General features: G+C 41.1%; 1 protein-coding gene across 3 annotated transcripts in view; it reads left to right on the forward strand.

The window, feature by feature from the left end:
* Window positions 1–2,359: 2,359 nt before the first annotated feature.
* The window catches only part of LOC133619684 (glutamine synthetase-like), a 35,814-nt gene continuing 18,047 nt past the window's right edge, over window positions 2,360–20,126 (forward strand). For 2 of the 3 annotated variants that reach the window (XM_072915364.1, XM_072915366.1), the window contains exons 1-2: window positions 2,360–2,466; window positions 16,195–16,259. The gene's annotated coding sequence lies outside the window, so the exon portion shown is untranslated. Of the gene's footprint in view, window positions 2,467–15,922; window positions 16,260–20,126 lie in introns of those variants that run through there. The other variant, XM_061980898.2, reaches the window with a different exon arrangement.

Genomic DNA, 20,126 nt, shown 5'->3' on the forward strand with positions numbered 1-20,126 from the left:
GTGTATGAGAGTGTTTCAGTAGTGTGTGTGAGATGAAAACATGTCAGTAGTGGGTTTGAGAGAAAAACATTTCAGTAGAGACTATGAGAGTGTTTCAGTAGTGATAGTGAGAGGAAAAAATTTCAGTAGTATGGAAGAGATTGTTTCAGTAGTGTGTATGAGTGTTTCAGTAGTGTGCGTGAGAGTGTTTCAGTAGTGTGTGTGAGAGGAAAACATTTCAGTAGTGTGTGTATGAGAGTGTTTCAGTAGTGTGTGTGAGAGGAAAATGTTTCAGTAGTGTGTATGAGAGTGTTTCAGTAGTGTGTGAGAGGAAATTATTTCAGTAGTGTATATGAGAGTGTATCAGTAGTGTGTGTGAGAGGAAAACATTTCAGTAGTGTGTATGAGAGTGTTTCAGTAGTGTGTGTGTGAGAGGAAAACATTTCAGTAGTGTGTATGAGAGTGTTTCAGTAGTGTGTGTGAGATAAAAACATGTCAGTAGTGGGTTTGAGAGGAAAACATTTCAGTAGAGTCTAAGAGTGTTTCAGTAGTAATAGTGAGAGGAAAAAATGTCAGTAGTATGGAAGAGAGTGTTTCAGTAGTGTGTATGAGAGGAAAACATTTCAGTAGTGTGCATGAGAGTATTTCAGTAGTGTGTGTGAGAGGAAAACATTTCAGTAGTGTGTGAGAGAGTGTTTCAGTAGTGTGTGAGAGGAAAACATTTCAGTAGTGTGTTTAAGAGGAAAACATTTCAGTAGAGTGTATGAGAGTGTTTCAGTAGTGTGTGAGAGAGGAAATTATTTCAGTAGTGTGTATGAGAGTGTTTCAGTAGTGTGTGTGAGAGGGTTTCAGTAGTGTGTGTAAGAGGAAAACATTTCAGTAGTGTGTATGAGAGTGTTCCAGTAGTGTATGTGAGAGGAAAACATTTCAGTAGTGTGTTTGAGAGGAAAATATTTCAGTAGTGTATGTGAGAGTGTTTCAGTAGTGTGTATGAGAGTTTTGCAGTAGTGTATGTCAGAGTGTTTCAGTAGTGTGTATGAGAGTGTCTCAGTAGTATGTCTGAGAGAAAAACATTTAAGTAGTGTATGAGAGTGTTGCAGTAGTGTAAGTGACAGTGTTTAAGTAGTGTGCATGAGAGGAAAACATTTCAGTAGTGTCAATGAGAGTGTTTCAGTAGTGTGTATGAAAGTGCTTCAGTAGTGTGTGTGAGAGGAAAACATTTCAGTAGTGTGTATGAGAGTGTTGCAGTAGTGTATGTGAGAGTGTTTCAGTAGTGTGTATGAGAGTGTCTCAGTAGTATGTGTGAGAGGAAAACATTTAAGGAGTGTATATGAGTGTTTCAGTGGTGTATGTGAGAGTGTTTCAGTAGTGTGTGAGAGAGGAAATTATTTCAGTAGTGTGTATGAGAGTGTTTCAGTAGTGAATGAGAGGAAAACATTTCAGTAGTGTGTATGAGAGTGTTTCAGTAGTGCGTATGAGAGTGTTTCAGTAGTGTATGTGAGAGGAAAACATTTCAGTAGTGTGTTTGAGAGGAAAATATTTCAGTAGTAGGTGAGAGTGTTTCAGTAGTGTGGATGAGAGTTTTTCAGTAGTGTGTGTAAGAGGAAAACATTTCAGTAGTGTTAATGAGAGTGTTTCAGTAGTGTGTGCGAGAGGAAAACATTTCAGTAGTGTGCATGGGAGTGTTGCAGTAATGTATGTGAGAGTGTTTCAGTAGTGTGTGAGAGTGTTTCAGTAGTATGTGCGAGAGGAAAACATTTCAGTAGTGTGCATGGGAGTGTTGCAGTAATGTATGTGAGAGTGTTTCAGTAGTGTGTGAGAGTGTCTCAGTAGTATGTGTGAGAGGAAAACATTTAAGTAGTGTATATGAGTGTTTCAGTAGTGTACGTGAGAGTGTTTCAGTAGTGTGTATGAGAGTGTCTCAGTAGTATGTGTGAGAGAAAAACATTTAAGTAGTGTATGAGAGTGTTGCAGTAGTGTATGTGAGTGTTTCAGTAGAGTGTATGAGAGTGTCTCAGTAGTATGTGTGAGAGGAAACCATTTCAGTAGTGTATATGAGAGTGTTTCAGTAGCGTGTGTGGGAGTGTTTCAGTAGTGTGTGTGGGAGTGTTTCAGTAGTGTGTGAGAGTGTTTCAGTGGTGTGTGTCAGAGAAAAACATTTCAGTTGTTTATGTGAGAGCATTTCAGTAGTGTATGTAAGAGGGAATTTTGAATAATGTCCCTAACGGCCCCTCATACTATATAATATACTATCTACTCACTTACTTGGTCAACTCCTTACTGGCAGTGGCAAGGAAGTGTGAGTATGTTTACATGATGTGTATAGATGTGTATAAAAATGTTGTGTGTGTTTCTCTCTCAGTGCCCGAGGACGTCAGATTCAAGGACCGTGGTTGAGAAGCAACCCCTGCGCCAGGAGTACTGGAGCTCGGGGGGTTACGAGGAATACTCGGCGCATTGTGAGGAATACATGAACACAGGACAGACGTGAGTAGACGTTCTTAAAACGTTCGGTTCATCGGATCTTTTATTTGACTGATTGTTGGCTAGCAGGATTACAAAAAAACTACGTTGCTAATTTCAGTAAATCTTTGAACGGACTCCAATATTGAGAAACTGTACCATACTAGACAACTTTTATGTACTGTACGGACTTATACTGGATAATGAACTGGAGTGTCGGGTCAAGTGTTGATCTCAGTGATAAGTTGGCAGGGCCTCACTTGTCATGATGAAGAAAGTTAAATGGAACCAAAATAAATATTATTATTTGTACTTTAAACTCCGTTAGAAATGTTTTTTACTGTATGATTACAAGCATTTTTTCCCCAAAATAGAAGTCACTCCATTTGCACATTTCTGGGAGACGGTGTGTCTGTTTTATTTTTATATATATATATATATATATATGTGTGTGTGTGTGTGTGTGTGTGTGTGTGTGTGTGTGTGTGTGTGTGTGTGTGTGTGTGTGTGTGTGTATATATAAATACTGTATATATATAAATGTATAAAAAAAAGAATATATATGTATATAAATGTATATGTATAAATGTAAATATATATATGTATGTATTTATATATAAATATATATATATGTGTGTGTGTGTATATATATATATATATATAAATGTAAAAAAAGAATACATCTATATATATATATATATATATATATATATATATATATACATATATATACACATATATATATATAAATATATATGTATAAATGTAAATATATATATATGTGTGTGTATATATATTAAAAAATATATATATATATGTATAAAGGTAAATATATATATATATATATGTATGTATATGTGTGTGTATATGTATATATATATATATATATATATATATATATATATATATATAAATGTATATGTATAAATGTAAATATATATATGTATGCATATATATATATGTATGTATATATATATATATATATATATATATATATATATATTGTTATATATCTAATATAGACGATGCAAGGCATTAGTGAGGTTATAAAGCTTTTGCCTGTTAAAGAAAGGAGACTGATCCAATGCAGTACAGACATTCGCGTGCCACGCTGTCACGACCCAGACGCACACCAGTGCGCAATCATATGGGAGCCGCGCTGAGCGCACCTCCAAGCGCGTCTCGCTGCCGGCGACGGCCGGGTATATGGGCCCGACGCTCCAGCGCCATCCATTTTCAGGGCTAGTTGATTCGGCAGGTGGGTTGTTACACACTCCTTAGCGGGTTCCGACTTCCATGGCCACCGTCCTAGCTGCTGTCTATGTCAACCAGGGTGAGCCCCACCCCTTTCGTGAGCGCACTGCGCGCGGAGTGACCCCTGTTACGAGCCCCCGGCAACAGGGGTGGCGGGCAGGTAAGCTGCGCGGGCGGAGCGCGCGGAGTGACCCCTGTTACGAGCCCCCGGCCACGGGGGTGGCGGGCAGGTAAGCTGCTTACCTGCTGCGCGTGACGCCGGCCGCGGCGAAGGCGGACGAGGCGGGGTGTCGGTGCGGTGGGCGCGGTGGTGACCCTGGACGTGCGTCGGGCCCTTCTCGCGGATCGCCTAAGCTACGGCTCCCGGTGGGGCCCTCTCGGGGGAAGGGGCCTCGGTCCCGGACCCCGGCGAGGCGTCCCTTCTCCGCTCAGGTAAATGTGTCCATCTCTTTTTTTTTTTTCTTCTGTTGTGGCATATGCTGCAGGTGCCTGCTCGTTTTTCGTATGTGGGTAACAACATTTAACTATGTATATATATTTCCCAATTGGTTTAACTGCCACCCGCCTGAATCTATTTAAAATCTAATTTGTTTTTATTTTAACCGCCCGACCCGACCCGACCCGACCCGACCCGACCCGACCCGACCCGCGGATAAAATCTAATTTTTTTTTATTTCATCCGCCCGATCCGCGGATAATCCGCGGACTCCGCGGTTGTGCCCATATATATATATATGTATAAATGTAAATATATATATATATATATATATATATATATGTATGTATATGTGTGTGTGTATATATATAAATGTATAAAAAAATAATATATATATATATAAATGTATATGTATAAATGTAAATATATATGTATACATATATATGTATGTATATATATATATATATATATATATATATATATTGGTGGAAAAATTGGTTTTGTCCTACTAATTTTGGTGGTCCTTGAACTCACCGTAGTTTGTTTAAAAGTACAACAAGACATATTTCATCCCACTCCCTCTTTGTCTCATTTTGTCCACCAAACCTTTTATGCTGTGCGCGAATGCACAAAGGTGAGCTCTGTTGACATTAATGACTTGTGTTGAGTGCTAATCAAGCATATTTGGTCAGTGCATGACTGCAAGCTAATCCATGCTAACATGCTATTTAGGCTAGCTGTATGTACATATTGCATCATCATGCCTCACTTGTAGCTATATTTGAGCTCATTTAATGTCTTTTACTTATGTCCTCTGTGTATAGCTAATATAGACACTTACGTCATGTGTTGACTTCATTATAACACTTATATAAGACTTTTAAAGTCATTTTGATAGTAGGCTAATATAGCTAATATAGACACTTACATCATGTGTTGCCTTCATTATAACACTTATATAAGACTTTTAAAGTCATTTTGATAGTAGGCTAATATAGACACTTACATCATGTGTTGCCTTCATTATAACACTTATATAAGACTTTTAAAGTCATTTTGATAGTAGGCTAATATAGCTAATATAGACACTTACATCATGTGTTGACTTCATTATAACACTTAAATAAGACTTTTAAAGTCATTTTGATAGTAGGCTAATATAGCTAATATAGACACTTACATCATGTGTTGCCTTCATTATAACACTTATATAAGACTTTTAAAGTCATTTTGATAGTACCGTATTTTCCGCACCATAAGCCGCCCTGGGTTATAAGCCGCGCCTTCAATGAACGGCATATTTCAAAACTTTGTCCACCTATAAGCCGCCCCGTGTTATAAGCCGCATCTAACTGCGCTAAAGGAATGTCAAAAAAACAGTCAGATAGGTCAGTCAAACTTTAATAATATATTAAAAACCAGCGTGATGTGGGCGCGCATGGAGTCGTATATCAACATGGACGGAGCTGCGTGAAAAAAGCCACCCGGCCTCTTCGCGTAAACTTACCTTAACCACTCGCTCATCTTTTCTTCATCCATCCATCCCTTCGAGTTAGCTTTTATGATGACGCCGGCTGGAAAGGTCTCTTTTGGCAAGGTCTTCCTTTTGAATATCACCATGGGTGGAAGTTTCTGGCCATTAGCATGGCAAGCTAGAACCACAGTGAAGGATGACTTCTCATTCCCTGTGGTGCGAATATTCACCGTACGTGCTCCCGTTGTATCCACAGTGCGGTTCACAGGAATATCAAAAGTCAGTGGAACCTCGTCCATGTTGATAATGTTCTCTGGCCGGATCTTTTTTTCAGCTATCTTGTTTTTACAATATGCACGGAAAGTAGCCAGCTTTTCTTGAAAGTCTTTAGGCAGTTGCTGTGAAATAGTAGTCCGTGTGCGGATGGAGAGATTGCGTCTTTTCATGAACCGGAAACCTGTCGCTTAGTAGGAGCCATTTTGTGGTCTTTACAGATGTAAACACACAAAGGAAATGAAACGTAATATCCGCGCGCTTCTTCTTCTTCTACGGAGGCGGGTGGTTGCTTACAGTAGAAGAAGAAGCGCTTCCTGTTCTATGGGGGCGGGTGCTTACCTTGGCGGTTGCTTGCGTAGAAGAAGAAGCACTTCCTCTTCTACGGGGAAAAAAGATGGCGGCTGTTTACCGTAGTTGCGAGACCTAAACTTTATGAAAATGAATTGTAATATTAATCCATATATAAAGCGCACCGGGTTATAAGCTGCACTGTCAGCTTTTGAGTAAATTTGTGGTTTTTAGGTGCGCCTTATAGTGCGGAAAATACGGTAGGCTAATATAGCTAATATAGACACTTACATCATGTGTTGCCTTCATTATAACACTTATATAAGACTTTTAAAGTCTTTTTGATAGTAGGCTAATATAGACACTTACATCATGTGTTGTCTTCATTATAACACTTATATAAAACTTTTAAAGTCATTTTGATAGTAGGCTAATATAGCTAATATAGACACTTACATCATGTGTTGCCTTCATTATAACACTTATATAAGACTTTTAAAGTCTTTTTGATAGTAGGCTAATATAGACACTTACATCATGTGTTGTCTTCATTATAACACTTATATAAAACTTTTAAAGTCATTTTGATAGTAGGCTAATATAGCTAATATAGACACTTACGTCATGTGTTGACTTCATTATAAAACTTATATAAGGCTTTTAATTTTTTGCGGTTCCAGACAGATTTGTTTTTTGTATTTTTGGTCCAATATGGTTTTTTTAACACTTTGGGTTGCTGACCCCTGTCCTAAACCTACTAGGGGACTATCAGGACCAGCAGGAATTGGTGAAATTCAGTAAACGGCGCCTTCTTTTTCCGATTTATTGGCTTATGTAAACCTAAACGTATTTTGTTTTTGTCCATGACTGCATATGGAAAGCAGTAATTAATGTGATCACTGAGCTGCAAACCTTCGACTCATCTTAACGAGCCACTAAATAAGTTCACCTCAGCTGAGCCTGTGAATGTGATGAAGGATTTGTTGACTTCTTCGCATGCTCCTTTGAAGTGTGTTCTCTGCATAAACATATACACACACCCACACACACACACACACACACACACACACGCACATTATCTTCTTTGTCAGTCGTCTGTGCAGTGCAATGGTTTCTTTTCCTACAGCCTTTTGTTTGTAACTGTGACAGTTTGCAGAAATATTCCACACATGTTAATTATCCACACCTGCTAATTATCCACACACATTAGTGGAAGAAGACTTTGTACAAACTAAATGTTTAAACTTGCATGTTTGTTGTGTGAACATTCTTACTTAAACTTTGAACTTGAACAACCCTGAACTTGTGTTACTCCTTCATGCTGCCAACATGTATGTTTGTACCATTACCTTCTTTTTCATTATTAACCTTTTATTACAAATCAAATGATATCAAATTTGTGAGACCTGATCAGTGTTTTGATATCAAAGGATTTCGAATTAGCGAGACTTGGATCAGTGTTTTGTTATCAAATTATATCAAATTCTCAAGACCCGGATCAGTGTTTTGATAGCAAATTAGCGAGACCTGGATCAGTGTTTTGTTATAAAATTAGCGAGACCTAGAGCCGTGTTTGATATCAAATGATATCAAATTAGCAAGACCTGGATCAGTGTTTTGCTATCAAATTATATCAAATTAGCAAGACCTGGATCAGTGTTTTGATAGCAAATCAGCAAGCCCTGCATCAGTGTTTGATATCAAATTATATCAAATTAGCTAGGCCTGGATCAGTGTTTTGATATCAAATGATATCAAATTAGCGACACATGGATCAGTGTTTTGATATCAAATTAGCGAGACCTGCATCAGTGTTTTGATATCAACTGATGTCAAATTAGCGAGCCCTGGATCAGTGATCTGATATCAAATGATATCAAATTAGTGAGACCTGGATCAGTGTTTTGATATCAAATTAGCGAGACCTGTATCAGTGTTTTGAAATCAAATTAGCGACACATGGATCAGTGTTTTGATATCAAATTAGCGAGACCTGCGTCAGTGTTTTGTTATAAAATGATATCAAATTAGTGAGACCTGGATCTGTGTTTTGTTATAAAATGATATCAAATTAGTGAGACCTGTATCAGTGTTTTGATATCAAATTAGTGAGACCTGGATCAGTGTTGTGTTATCAAATTATATCAAATTAGCAAGACATGGATCAGTGTTTTGATATCAAATTAGCGAGACCTGCGTCAGTGTTTTGATATCAACTGATATCAAATTAGCGAGACCTGGATCAGTGTTCTGATATCAAATTAGCGAGACCTGAATCAGTGTTGTGTTATCAAATTATATCAAATTAGCAAGACCTGGATCAGTGTTTTGATATCAATTTAGCGAGACCTGCATCAGTGTTTTGATATCAACTGATATCAAATTAGTGAGCCCTGGATCAGTGTTCTGATATCAAATTAGCGAGACCTGAATCAGTGTTGTGTTATCGAATTATATAAAATTAGCAAGACATGGATCAGTGTTTTGATATCAAATTGGCGAGACCTGCATCAGTGTTTTGATATCAACTGATATCAAATTAGTGAGCCCTGGATCAGTGTTCTGATATCAAATGATATCAAATTAGTGAGACCTGGATCAGTGTTTTGATGTCAAATGATATCAAATTAGCGAGCCCTAGATCCGTGTTTTGATATCAAATGATATCAAATTAGCGAGACCTGGATCAGTGTTATGATATCAAATTAGCAAGACCTGGATCAGTGTTTTGATATCAAATTAGCGAGACTTGGATCAGTGTTTTGTCCTCAAATTATATCAAATTAACAAGAGCTGGATCAGTGTTTTGATATCAAATTAGCGAGCCCTGCATCAGTGTTTTGATATAAAATTGTATCAAATTAGCTGGGCCTGGATCAGTGTTTTGATATCAAATTAGCGACACATGGATCAGTGTTTTGATATCAAATTAGCGAGAGCTGCATCAGTGTTTTGATATCAACTGATATCAAATTAGCGAGACCTGGATCAGTGTTTTGATGTCAAATTATATCAAATTAGCGAGACCTGGATCAGTGTTTTGTTATAATATATCAAATTAGCGAGATTTGGGTCAGTGTTTTGATATCAAATGATATCAAATTAGCGAGACCTGGATCAGTGTTGTGTTATCAAATTATATCAAATTATCAAGACCTGGATCAGTGTTTTGATAGCAAATTAGCGAGACCTGATCAGTGTATTGATATCAAATGTTATCAAATTAGTGAGACCTGGATCGGTGTTTTGATATCCAATGATATCAAATTAGCGAGACCTGGATCAGTGTTTTGTTATCAAGTTAGCGAGACCAAGATCCGTGTTTTGATATCAAATGATATCAAATTAGCGAGACCTGGATCAGTGTTTTGTTATCAAATGATATCAAATTAGCAAGACCTGGTGTTTTGATGTCTAATTAGCGAGACTTGGATCAGTGTTTTGTTCTCAAATTATATCAAATTAACAAGACCTGCATCAGTGTTTTGATATAAAATTATATCAAAGTAGCTAGGCCTGGATCAGTGTTTTGATATCAAATGATATCAAATTAGCGACACATGGATCAGTGTTTTGATATCAAATTAGCGAGACCTGCATTAGTGTTTTGATATCAACTGATATCAAATTAGTGAGCCCTGGATCAGTGTTCTGATATCAAATGATATCAAATTAGTGAGACCTGGATCAGTGTTTTGATGTCAAATGATATCAAATTAGCGAGCCCTAGATCCGTGTTTTGATATCAAATGATATCAAATTAGCGAGACCTGGATCAGTGTTTTGTTATCAAATGATATCAAATTAGCAAGACCTGGATCAGTGTTTTGATATCAAATTAGCGAGACTTGGATCAGTGTTTTGTCCTCAAATTATATCAAATTAACAAGAGCTGGATCAGTGTTTTGATATCAAATTAGCGAGCCCTGCATCAGTGTTTTGATATCAAATGATATCAAATTAGCTAGGCCTGGATCAGTGTTTTGATATCAAATGATATCAAATTAGCGACACATGGGTCAGTGTTTTGATATCAAATTAGCGAGAGCTGCATCAGTGTTTTGATATCAACTGATATCAAATTAGCGAGACCTGGATCAGTGTTCTGATATCAATTTAGCAAGACCTGGATCAGTGTTTTGATGTCAAATGATATCAAATTAGCGAGACCTGGATCTGTGTTTTTTTTATAATATATCAAATTAGCGAGACTTGGGTCAGTGTTTTGATATCAAATGATATCAAATCAGCAAGACCTGGATCAGTGTTGTGTTATCAAATGATATCAAATTAGCAAGACCTGGATCAGTGTTTTGATATCAAATTAGCGAGAGCCGCATCAGTGTTTTGATATCAACTGATATCAAATTAGCGAGACCTGGATCAGTGTTTTGATATCAAATAATATCAAATTAGCGAGACCTGAATCAGTGTTGTGTTATCAAATTATATCAAATTAGCGAGACCTGAATCAGTGTTGTGTTATCAAATTATATCAAATTAGCAAGACCTGGATCAGTGTTTTGATATCAATTTAGCGAGACCTGCATCAGTGTTTTGTTATCAACTGATATCAAATTAGTGAGCCCTGGATCAGTGTTCTGATATCAATTCATATCAAATTAGCGAGACCTGAATCAGTGTTGTGTTATCAAATCATATCAAATTAGCAAGACATGGATCAGTGTTTTGATATCAATTTAGCGAGACCTGCATCAGTGTTTTGATATCAACTGATATCAAATTAGTGAGCCCTGGATCAGTGTTCTGATATCAATTGATATCAAATTAGTGAGACCTGGATCAGTGTTTTGATGTCAAATGATATCAAATTAGCGAGACCTGGATCTGTGTTTTGTTTTAATACATCAAATTAGCGAGACTTGGGTCAGTGTTTTGATATCAAATGATATCAAATCAGCAATACCTGGATCAGTGTTGTGTTATCAAATGATATTAAATTAGCAAGACCTGGATCAGTGTTTTGATATCAAATTAGCGAGAGCTGCATCAGTGTTTTGATATCAACTGATATCAAATTAGCGAGACCTGGATCAGTGTTTTGATGTCAAATGATATCAAATTAGCGAGACCTGGATCTGTGTTTTGTTATAATACATCAAATTAGCGAGACTTGATCAGTGTTTTGATATCAAATGATATCAAATTAGCGAGACCTGGATCAGTGTTGTGTTATCAAATTATATCAAATTAGCAAGACCTGGATCAGTGTTTTGATATCAATTTAGCGAGACCTGCATCAGTGTTTTGATAACAACTGATATCAAATTAGTGAGCCCTGGATCAGTGTTCTGATATCAAATTATATCAAATTAGTGAGACCTGGATCAGTGTTTTGATGTCAAATGATATCAAATTAGTGAGACCTGGATCTGTGTTTTGTTATAATATATCAAATTAGCAAGACTTGGGTCAGTGTTTTGATACAAAATGATATCAAATCAGCGAGACCTGGATCAGTGTTGTGTTATCAAATAATATCAAATTAGCAAGACCTGGATCAGTGTTTTGATATCAAATTAGCGAGACCTGCATCAGTGTTTTGATATCAACTGTTATCAAATTAGCAAGCCCTGGATCAGGGTTCTGATATCAAATGATATCAAATTAGTGAGACCTGGATCAGTGTTTTGATGTCAAATGATATCAAATTAGCAAGACCTGGATCAGTGTTTTGATATCAAAATAGCGAGACCTGCATCAGGGTTTTGATATCAACTGATATCAAATTAGCGAGACCTGGATCAGTGTTCTGATATCAAATTAGCGAGACCTGGATCTGTGTTTTTTTTATAATATATCAAATTAGCGAGACTTGGGTCAGTGTTTTGATATCAAATGATATCAAATCAGCAAGACCTGGATCAGTGTTGTTATCAAATGATATCAAATTAGCAAGACCTGGATCAGTGTTTTGATATCAAATTAGCGAGACCTGCATCAGGGTTCTGATATCAAATGATATCAAATTAGTGAGACCTGGATCAGTGTTTTGATATCAACTGATATCAAATTAGCAAGCCCTGGATCAGGGTTCTGATATCAAATGATATCAAATTAGTGAGACCTGGATCAGTGTTTTGATGTCAAATGATATCAAATTAGCAAGACCTAGATCAGTGTTGTGTTATAAAATGATATCAAATTAGCAAGACCTGATCAGTGTTTTGATATCAAATTAGCGAGACCTGCATCAGTGTTTTGATATCAACTGATATCAAATTAGCGAGCCCTGGATCAGTGTTCTGATATCAAATGATATCAAATTAGTGAGACCTGGATCAGTGTTTTGATGTCAAATGATATCAAATTAGCGAGACCTGGATCTGTGTTATGTTATAAAATGATATCAAATTAGCAAGACCTGGATCAGTGTTTTGACATCAAATTAGCAAGACCTGCATCAGTGTTATGATATCAACTGATATCAAATTAGCGAGACCTGGATCAGTGTTCTGATATCAAATTAGCGAGACCTGGATCAGTATTTTGATACAAAATGATATCAAATTAGTGAGTTACCGACCCCTGCTTTAGTAGATCAAGCTGAAAGTGTATTAGTGTATTCGTTCTCTGTCTTGCCTCTGGTGAGGGCGGTCGCATTGTTTTCTCCTCCCGTCTTCTCCCTGCTTGCTCTCTTTGTTTTGTCTTGTCTAAACTTTTTTTGAAGCCTCTTTCTTTGCACTGTCCTTCAAATCTAAACATCAGACATGGAAATGATCAGCTGGACTCTCGACTCAATTGACAAAATATTTTCGACGAGGAAAAGAGGTTCTGGGGAGCCTGGCTGCCCATTGCTGCGGGGAACATGAGAGATTCCTGGAACAAAGGGAGAATCATGTGCCTCTCAGTCCTTTCCGTCGAGGACGTGGAAGACATCTACCTATTTGGAACCGTGATCGCGGGGCACCTGCTGATTGGGCTGGGCATTGCTCTGGTGTATCGTCAAATTCGTAAGACAATGGCAGCCACTCAAGGAGCCCAAAGGCTGTTCGTCACAATGGAAGGTTTGGGCCGGGCTGTGGGATCACAGTCTGGGGCGATTTCTGAACTGAATCGCAAGATGGATCACATCATGGAGAAGCTTGCTCGAATTGGATATGAGACGGATAGAACAGGCAAGCCATTGTAAAACAAAAATCCTTATCTACGATTTGACTCCCCCGAATGGCCTTGAGGACAAGAACAGGCTGTTCTGTAATCATCCCCTGAGGACTCTCAAAAATGGACGCTTTTGACCTCCCTCCTTCCTCAATGACACCTGGAAGTCGAACTTTGCTTGCATTGCATGCAGGACGACCCTGGGCTTATGAACACAACACCACTACACCCAAAGACAATGGGCATATACACAAACACACTCCCCACCCCCACCCCACGCCTTCACCACCGCTTGATTCCCCTTCGGGGTGATGGACGGCTGAGTAGCGCTTTATAGCAGCAGGCCGGCCTCCAGGGCCCCAACTCCCCCCCTCTGTTGTGAGTTGTTGTGATTATATGTAACATGTTTATGTGTGCTATGGAAAATGAGTTTTTTTTCCTCGGCCTCAGTATGGACCCCCTACCGAGGGTCCAGCCTTTGACTGATATTTTTTACTCTTTCCCCCCCTTTCCCAATATCACCTTTTTCCCACCTTTTTTAAGGAACGCAGTAGAGATGCGCGATTTGCGGGCACAACCGCGGAGTCCGCGGATTATCCGCGGATCGGGCGGATGAAATTAAAAAAAATTAGATTTTATCCGCGGGTCGGGTCAGGCGGTTGAAATAAAAAAAAAAAAGATTTTAAATAGATTCAGGCGGGTGGCAGTTAAACCAATTCGGAAATATATATACATAGTTAAATGTTGTTACCCACATACGAAAAACGAGCAGGCACCTGCAGCATATGCCACAACAGAAGAAAAAAAGAAAGAAGAGATGGACACTTTTACGGAGCGGAGAAGGGACGCCTCGCCGGGGTCCGGGACCGAGGCCCCTTCCCCCGAGAGGGCCCCACCGGGAGCCGTAGGTGAGGCGATCCGCGAGAAGGGCCCGACGCACGTCCAGGGTCACCACCGCGCCCACCGCACCGACACCCCGCCTCGTCCACCAGCAGGTAAGCAGCTTACCTGCCCGCCACCCCCGTGGCCGGGGGCTCGTAACAGGGGTCACTCCGCGTGCTCCGCCCGCGCAGCTTACCTGCCCGCCACCCCTGTTGCCGGGGGCGCGTAACCGGGGTCACTCCGCGCGCAGTGCGCTCACGAAAGGGGTGGGGCTCACCCTGGTTGATATAGACAGCAGGACGGTGGCCATGGAAGTCGGAACCCGCTAAGGAGTGTGTAACAACCCACCTGCCGAATCAACTAGCCCTGAAAATGGATGGCGCTGGAGCGTCGGGCCCATACCCGGCCGTCGCCGGCAGCGAGACGCGCTTGGAGGTGCGCTCAGCGCGGCTCCCATATGATTGCGCACTGGTGTGCGTCTGGGCCGTGACAGCGTGGCACGCGAATGTCTGTACTGCATTGGATCAGTCTCCTTTCTTTAACAGGCAAAAGCTTTATAACCTCACTAATGCCTTGCATCGTCTATATTAGATATATAACAACGGGCGGGTGCGGGGGGGTGCGGTTCTGATCAAATGTTACATCGGGTGGATGGCGGATGGTTGACGACTTTCTGATGCGGTTGCGGATGAAATAATTGCCTATCCGCGCATCTCTAGAGCGCAGTAAGTGGCTGATCCATTGGCGGTCCCGTCTTGTCTCCCTGTAACGTATGTCTGCTCTTAGTGGGACTGTGCCCAAAATGTCATTTCAGTTCTTATGGTAAAGAATGGACAATAATAAAGCATCCTGAATTGTTTAGGTACACTTAGGAAAATTCCGCCCCTGAAAAATAAGCAGTGCTTTCGTTTTTTGGAATATCTAGAAATAGTCCATCCATCCATCCATTTTTTACCGCTTCCATCCATCCATCCATCTTCTTCCGCTTATCCGAGGTCGGGTCGCGGGGGCAGCAGCCTAAGCAGGGAAGCCCAGACTTCCCTCTCCCCAGCCACTTCGTCCAGCTCTTCCTTTGGGACCCCGAGGCGTTCCCAGGCCAGCCGGGAGACATAGTCTTCCCAACGTGTCCTGGGTCTTCTACCGGTCGGACGTGCCCTAAACACCTCCCTAGGGAGGCGCTCGGGTGGCATCCTGACCAGATGCCCGAACCACCTCATCTGGCTCCTTTCGATGTGGAGGAGCAGCGGCTTTACTTTGAGCTCCCCCCGGATGGCAGAGCTTCTCACCCTATCTCTAAGGGAGAGCCCCGCCACCCGGCGGAGGAAACTCATTTCGGCCGCTTGTACCCGTGATCTTGTCCTTTCGGTCATAACCCAAAGCTCATGACCATAGGTGAGGATGGGAACGTAGATCGACCGGTAAATTGAGAGCTTTGCCTTCCGGCTCAGCTCCTTCTTCACCACAACAGATCGATACAGCGTCCGCATTACTGAAGACGCCGCACCGATCCGCCTGTCAATCTCACGATCCACTCTTCCCTCACTCGTGAACAAGACTCCGAGGTACTTGAACTCCTCCACTTGGGGAAAGATCTCCTCCCCAACCCGGAGATGGCACTCCACCCTTTTCCGGGCGAGAACCATGGACTCGGACTTGGAGGTGCTGATTCTCATCCCAGTCGCTTCACACTACCGCTTGTCCCTTTTAATAGTCCTGTTATACAAAACACAAAAGTCAACGGCAGAGTTCCCAGGAAGATTTATGGCTGCAATGTGATGGTTTGCTCCTTAAAGTACAACATGTGGTTAAATAATACCCAGCAGTTTTCTACTAACGATGCATTGGTTGCTGTCTTTTCTACTCCGCAGGGAGACTGTCGAATCATACACACTTGGACTGACACACACACACACACACACACACACGGGCAGTTAGTCTGTGACGTGGTGTGTTACAAAGGATGACATTACAGTATGGAACATCCCAGTCATTTACATTCCGGGTTATATACAACAAACAGGTTTGGCACAGTCCTGACACGGCGCCGTCTGCAGACAACGACACTTTGCAGTCACCTTGGACGAAGTAAGTGATTGACTGATACATTTAGAATACTGGATGTGGTTTTTAATGCATTTCTAATACTTGAATCCAAAGTAAAGTGCTACTAAGTAACATGTAACAATGAACTAAGAATAAAAACAGCTATCAACTGATAGATCGCCTCAAATCTGGGATGGGGTTTTCTGGTGCGGTTCTCCAGTGGTTTACTTCTTACATACATGGGAGAACTTGTAATGTTGCTTTTAATGATGTAATGTCCAACCTGTCATGTGGTGTGGCCCAGGGTTCTGTCCTGGTTTTATTTTTGTTGTATCTGAGGCCGCTTGGGAGGTTGATCAGTAGTTTTAAGAATGTTTCTTATCATTTCTATGCAGATGACATTCAACTGTTATGCTCCTTCAATGATTCAGAGTTTCACCTTTTATCTGAGTTCTTGGAGTGCGTATCCTGTATCAAAAAACTGGTTGTACTCAAATTTCAAAACAAACCGAAACTATGATAATTGCCTGATCAAGAACTCCCTTGGTGCTCTGGGTGCGTCTGTTAAAAGCAGCCTCAGAAACCATGGGGCTGTGTTGCATCAGTCCAAGTCTTAGGAAGGTCACTGTCATCAACTGACCAAAAACTGTTTTTATCATCTCAGAAATATTTCTAAAGTGGGAAATTTGTTGTCAAAATTGGATCTGGAACGAAAGTTCATTTCGTCTCCCATTGATTATTGTGATTCTCTCTTCTTTCAACAAGTCAACGCTAAAGAGACTTCAGACGGTACGAAATGCGGCTGCCAGACTTTTGACCGGTGCACCAAGACCAGTCCATATCACCCCCGTTTTATCCAGTCTTCATTGGCTTCCAGTTAAATTCCACATTGAGTTTAACATTTTAGTCTTGACATTCCGTGCGTTGCAATGTGGGGCCCCTCAGTACATCACTGACTTGTTATGCCCCTACTCTTCAGGGCGCACCCTCGGGTCTTCAGGCCAGGGTCTTCTAAAGATCCCGAAAACTTTTTTTAAAACCCGTGGAGACCTGGCATTCCAGGTTATAGCTCCCAGACTCTGTTGCCCCTGATAAAAAAGATCCCCCTGGTCAAGAACTCCCTTGGTGCTCTGGGTGCGTCTGTTAAAAGCAGCCTCAGAAACCATGGGGCTGTGTTGCATCAGTCCAAGTCTTTGGAAGGTCACTGTCGTCAACTGACCAAAAACTGTTTTTATCACCTCAGAAATATTTCTAAAGTGAGAAATTTGTTGTCAAAATTGGATCTGGAACTGATCATTCAAGCGTCCATTTCGTCTCGCATTGACTATTGCGATTCTCTCTTTACTCCTTTCAACAAGTCAACGCTAAAGAGACTTCGGACTGTACAAAATGCGGCTGCCAGACTTTTGACCGGTGCACCAAGACCAGTCAATATCACCCCCGTTTTATCCAGTCTTCATTTGCTTTCAGTTAAATTCCACATTGAGTTTAACATTTTAGTCTTGACATTCCGTGCGTTGCATGGTGGGGCCCCTCAGTACATCACTGACTTGTTATGCCCCTACTCTTCAGGGCGCACCCTCGGGTCTTCAGGCCAGGGTCTTCTAAAGATCCCGAAAACTTGTTTTAAAACCCGTGGAGACCTGGCATTCCAGGTTGTAGCTCCCAGACTCTGTTGCCCCGATAAAAAAGATCCCCCTGGTCAAGAACTCCCTTGGTGCTCTGGGTGCGTCTGTTAAAAGCAGCCTCAGAAACCATGGGGCTGTGTTGCATCGGTCCAAGTCTTTGGAAGGTCACTGACATCAACTGACCAAAAACTGTTTTTATCACCTCAGAAATATTTCTAAAGTGGGAAATTTGTTGTCAAAATTGGATCTGGAACTGATCATTCACGCGTCCATTTCGTCTCGCATTGACTATTGCGATTCTCTCTTCACTCCTTTCAACAAGTCAACGCTAAAGAGACTTCGGACTGTACAAAATGCGGCTGCCAGACTTTTGACCGGTGCACCAAGACCAGTCCATATCACCCCCGTTTTATCCAGTCTTCATTTGCTTTCAGTTAAATTCCACATTGAGTTTAAGATTTTAGTCTTGACATTCCGTGCATTGCATGGTGGGGCCCCTCAGTACATCACTGACTTGTTATGCCCCTACTCTTCAGGGCGCACTCTCGGGTCTTCAGGCCAGTGTCTTCTAAAGATCCCAAAACTTGTTTTAAAACCCATGGAGACCTGGCATTCCAGGTTATAGCTCCCAGACTCTGTTGCCCCCGATAAAAAAGATCCCCCTGGTCAAGAACTCCCTTGGTGCTCTGGGTGCGTCTGTTAAAAGCAGCCTCAGAAACCATGGGGCTGTGTTGCATCGGTCCAAGTCTTTGGAAGGTCACTGTCGTCAACTGACCAAAAACTGTTTTTATCACCTCAGAAATATTTCTAAAGTGAGAAATTTGTTGTCAAAATTGGATCTGGAACTGATCATTCACGCGTCCATTTCGTCTCGCATTGACTATTGCGATTCTCTCTTCACTCCTTTCAACATGTCGACGCTAAAGAGATTTTGGACTGTACAAAATGCGGCTACCAGACTTTTGACCGGTGCACCCAGACCAGTCCATATCACCACCGTTTGATCCAGTCTTCATTTGCTTTCAGTTAAATTCCACATTGAGTTTAAGATTTTAGTCTTGACATTCCGTGTGTTGCATGGTTGGTCCCCTCAGTACATCACTGACTTGTTATGCCCCTACTCTTCAGGGTGCACCCTCGGGTCTTCAGGCCAGGGTCTTCTAAAGATCCCGAAAACTTGTTTTAAAACCCGTGGAGACCTGGCATTCCAGGTTGTAGCTCCCAGACTCTGTTGCCCCCGATAAAAAAGATCCCCCTGGTCAAGAACTCCCTTGGTGCTCTGGGTGCGTCTGTTAAAAGCAGCCTCAGAAACCATGGGGCTGTGTTGCATCGGTCCAAGTCTTTGGAAGGTCACTGTCGTCAACTGACCAAAATCTGTTTTTATCACCTCAGAAATATTTCTAAAGTGAGAAATTTGTTGTCAAAATTGGATCTGGAACTGATCATTCACGCGTCCATTTCGTCTCGCATTGACTATTGCGATTCTCTCTTCACTCCTTTCAACAAGTCAACGCTAAAGAGACTTCGGACTGTACAAAATGCGGCTGCCAGACTTTTGACCGGTGCACCAAGACCAGTCAATATCACCCCCGTTTGATCCAGTCTTCATTGGCTTCCAGTTAAATTCTGCATTGAGTTTAACATTTTAGTCTTGACATTCCGTGCGTTGCATGGTGGGGCCCCTCAGTACATCACTGACTTGTTATGCCCCTACTCTTCAGGGCGCACCCTCGGGTCTTCAGGCCAGGGTCTTCTAAAGATCCCGAAAACTTGTTTTAAAACCCGTGGAGACCTGGCATTCCAGGTTATAGCTCCCAGACTCTGTTGCCCCCGATAAAAAAGATCCCCCTGGTCAAGAACTCCCTTGGTGCTCTGGGTGCGTCTGTTAAAATCAGCCTCAGAAACCATTGGGTTGTGTTGCATCGGTCCAAGTCTTTAGAAGGTCACTGTCGTCAACTGACCAAAAACTGTTTTTATCACCTCAGAAATATTTCTAAAGTGAGAAATTTGTTGTCAAAATTGGATCTGGAACTGATCATGCACGTGTCCATTTCGTCTCGCATTGACTATTGTGATTTTTTTCTTCACTCCTTTCAACAAGTCAACGCTAAAGAGACTTCGGACTGTACAAAATGCGGCTGCCAGACTTTTGACCGGTGCACCGTTTCGTCGACCAGCTCTTCCTCCCAGGGAATTTAAGTTACTGGTCAATCCCAAGTTCTTTCGATGACATATATGCTGAGTAAGAAAGACCATCAAGACAGAATTGGAATATTTTCAA

The sequence above is a fragment of the Nerophis lumbriciformis genome, linkage group LG20 (assembly GCF_033978685.3).
Source record: "Nerophis lumbriciformis linkage group LG20, RoL_Nlum_v2.1, whole genome shotgun sequence".
In the NCBI taxonomy this organism is placed as follows: domain Eukaryota; kingdom Metazoa; phylum Chordata; class Actinopteri; order Syngnathiformes; family Syngnathidae; genus Nerophis; species Nerophis lumbriciformis.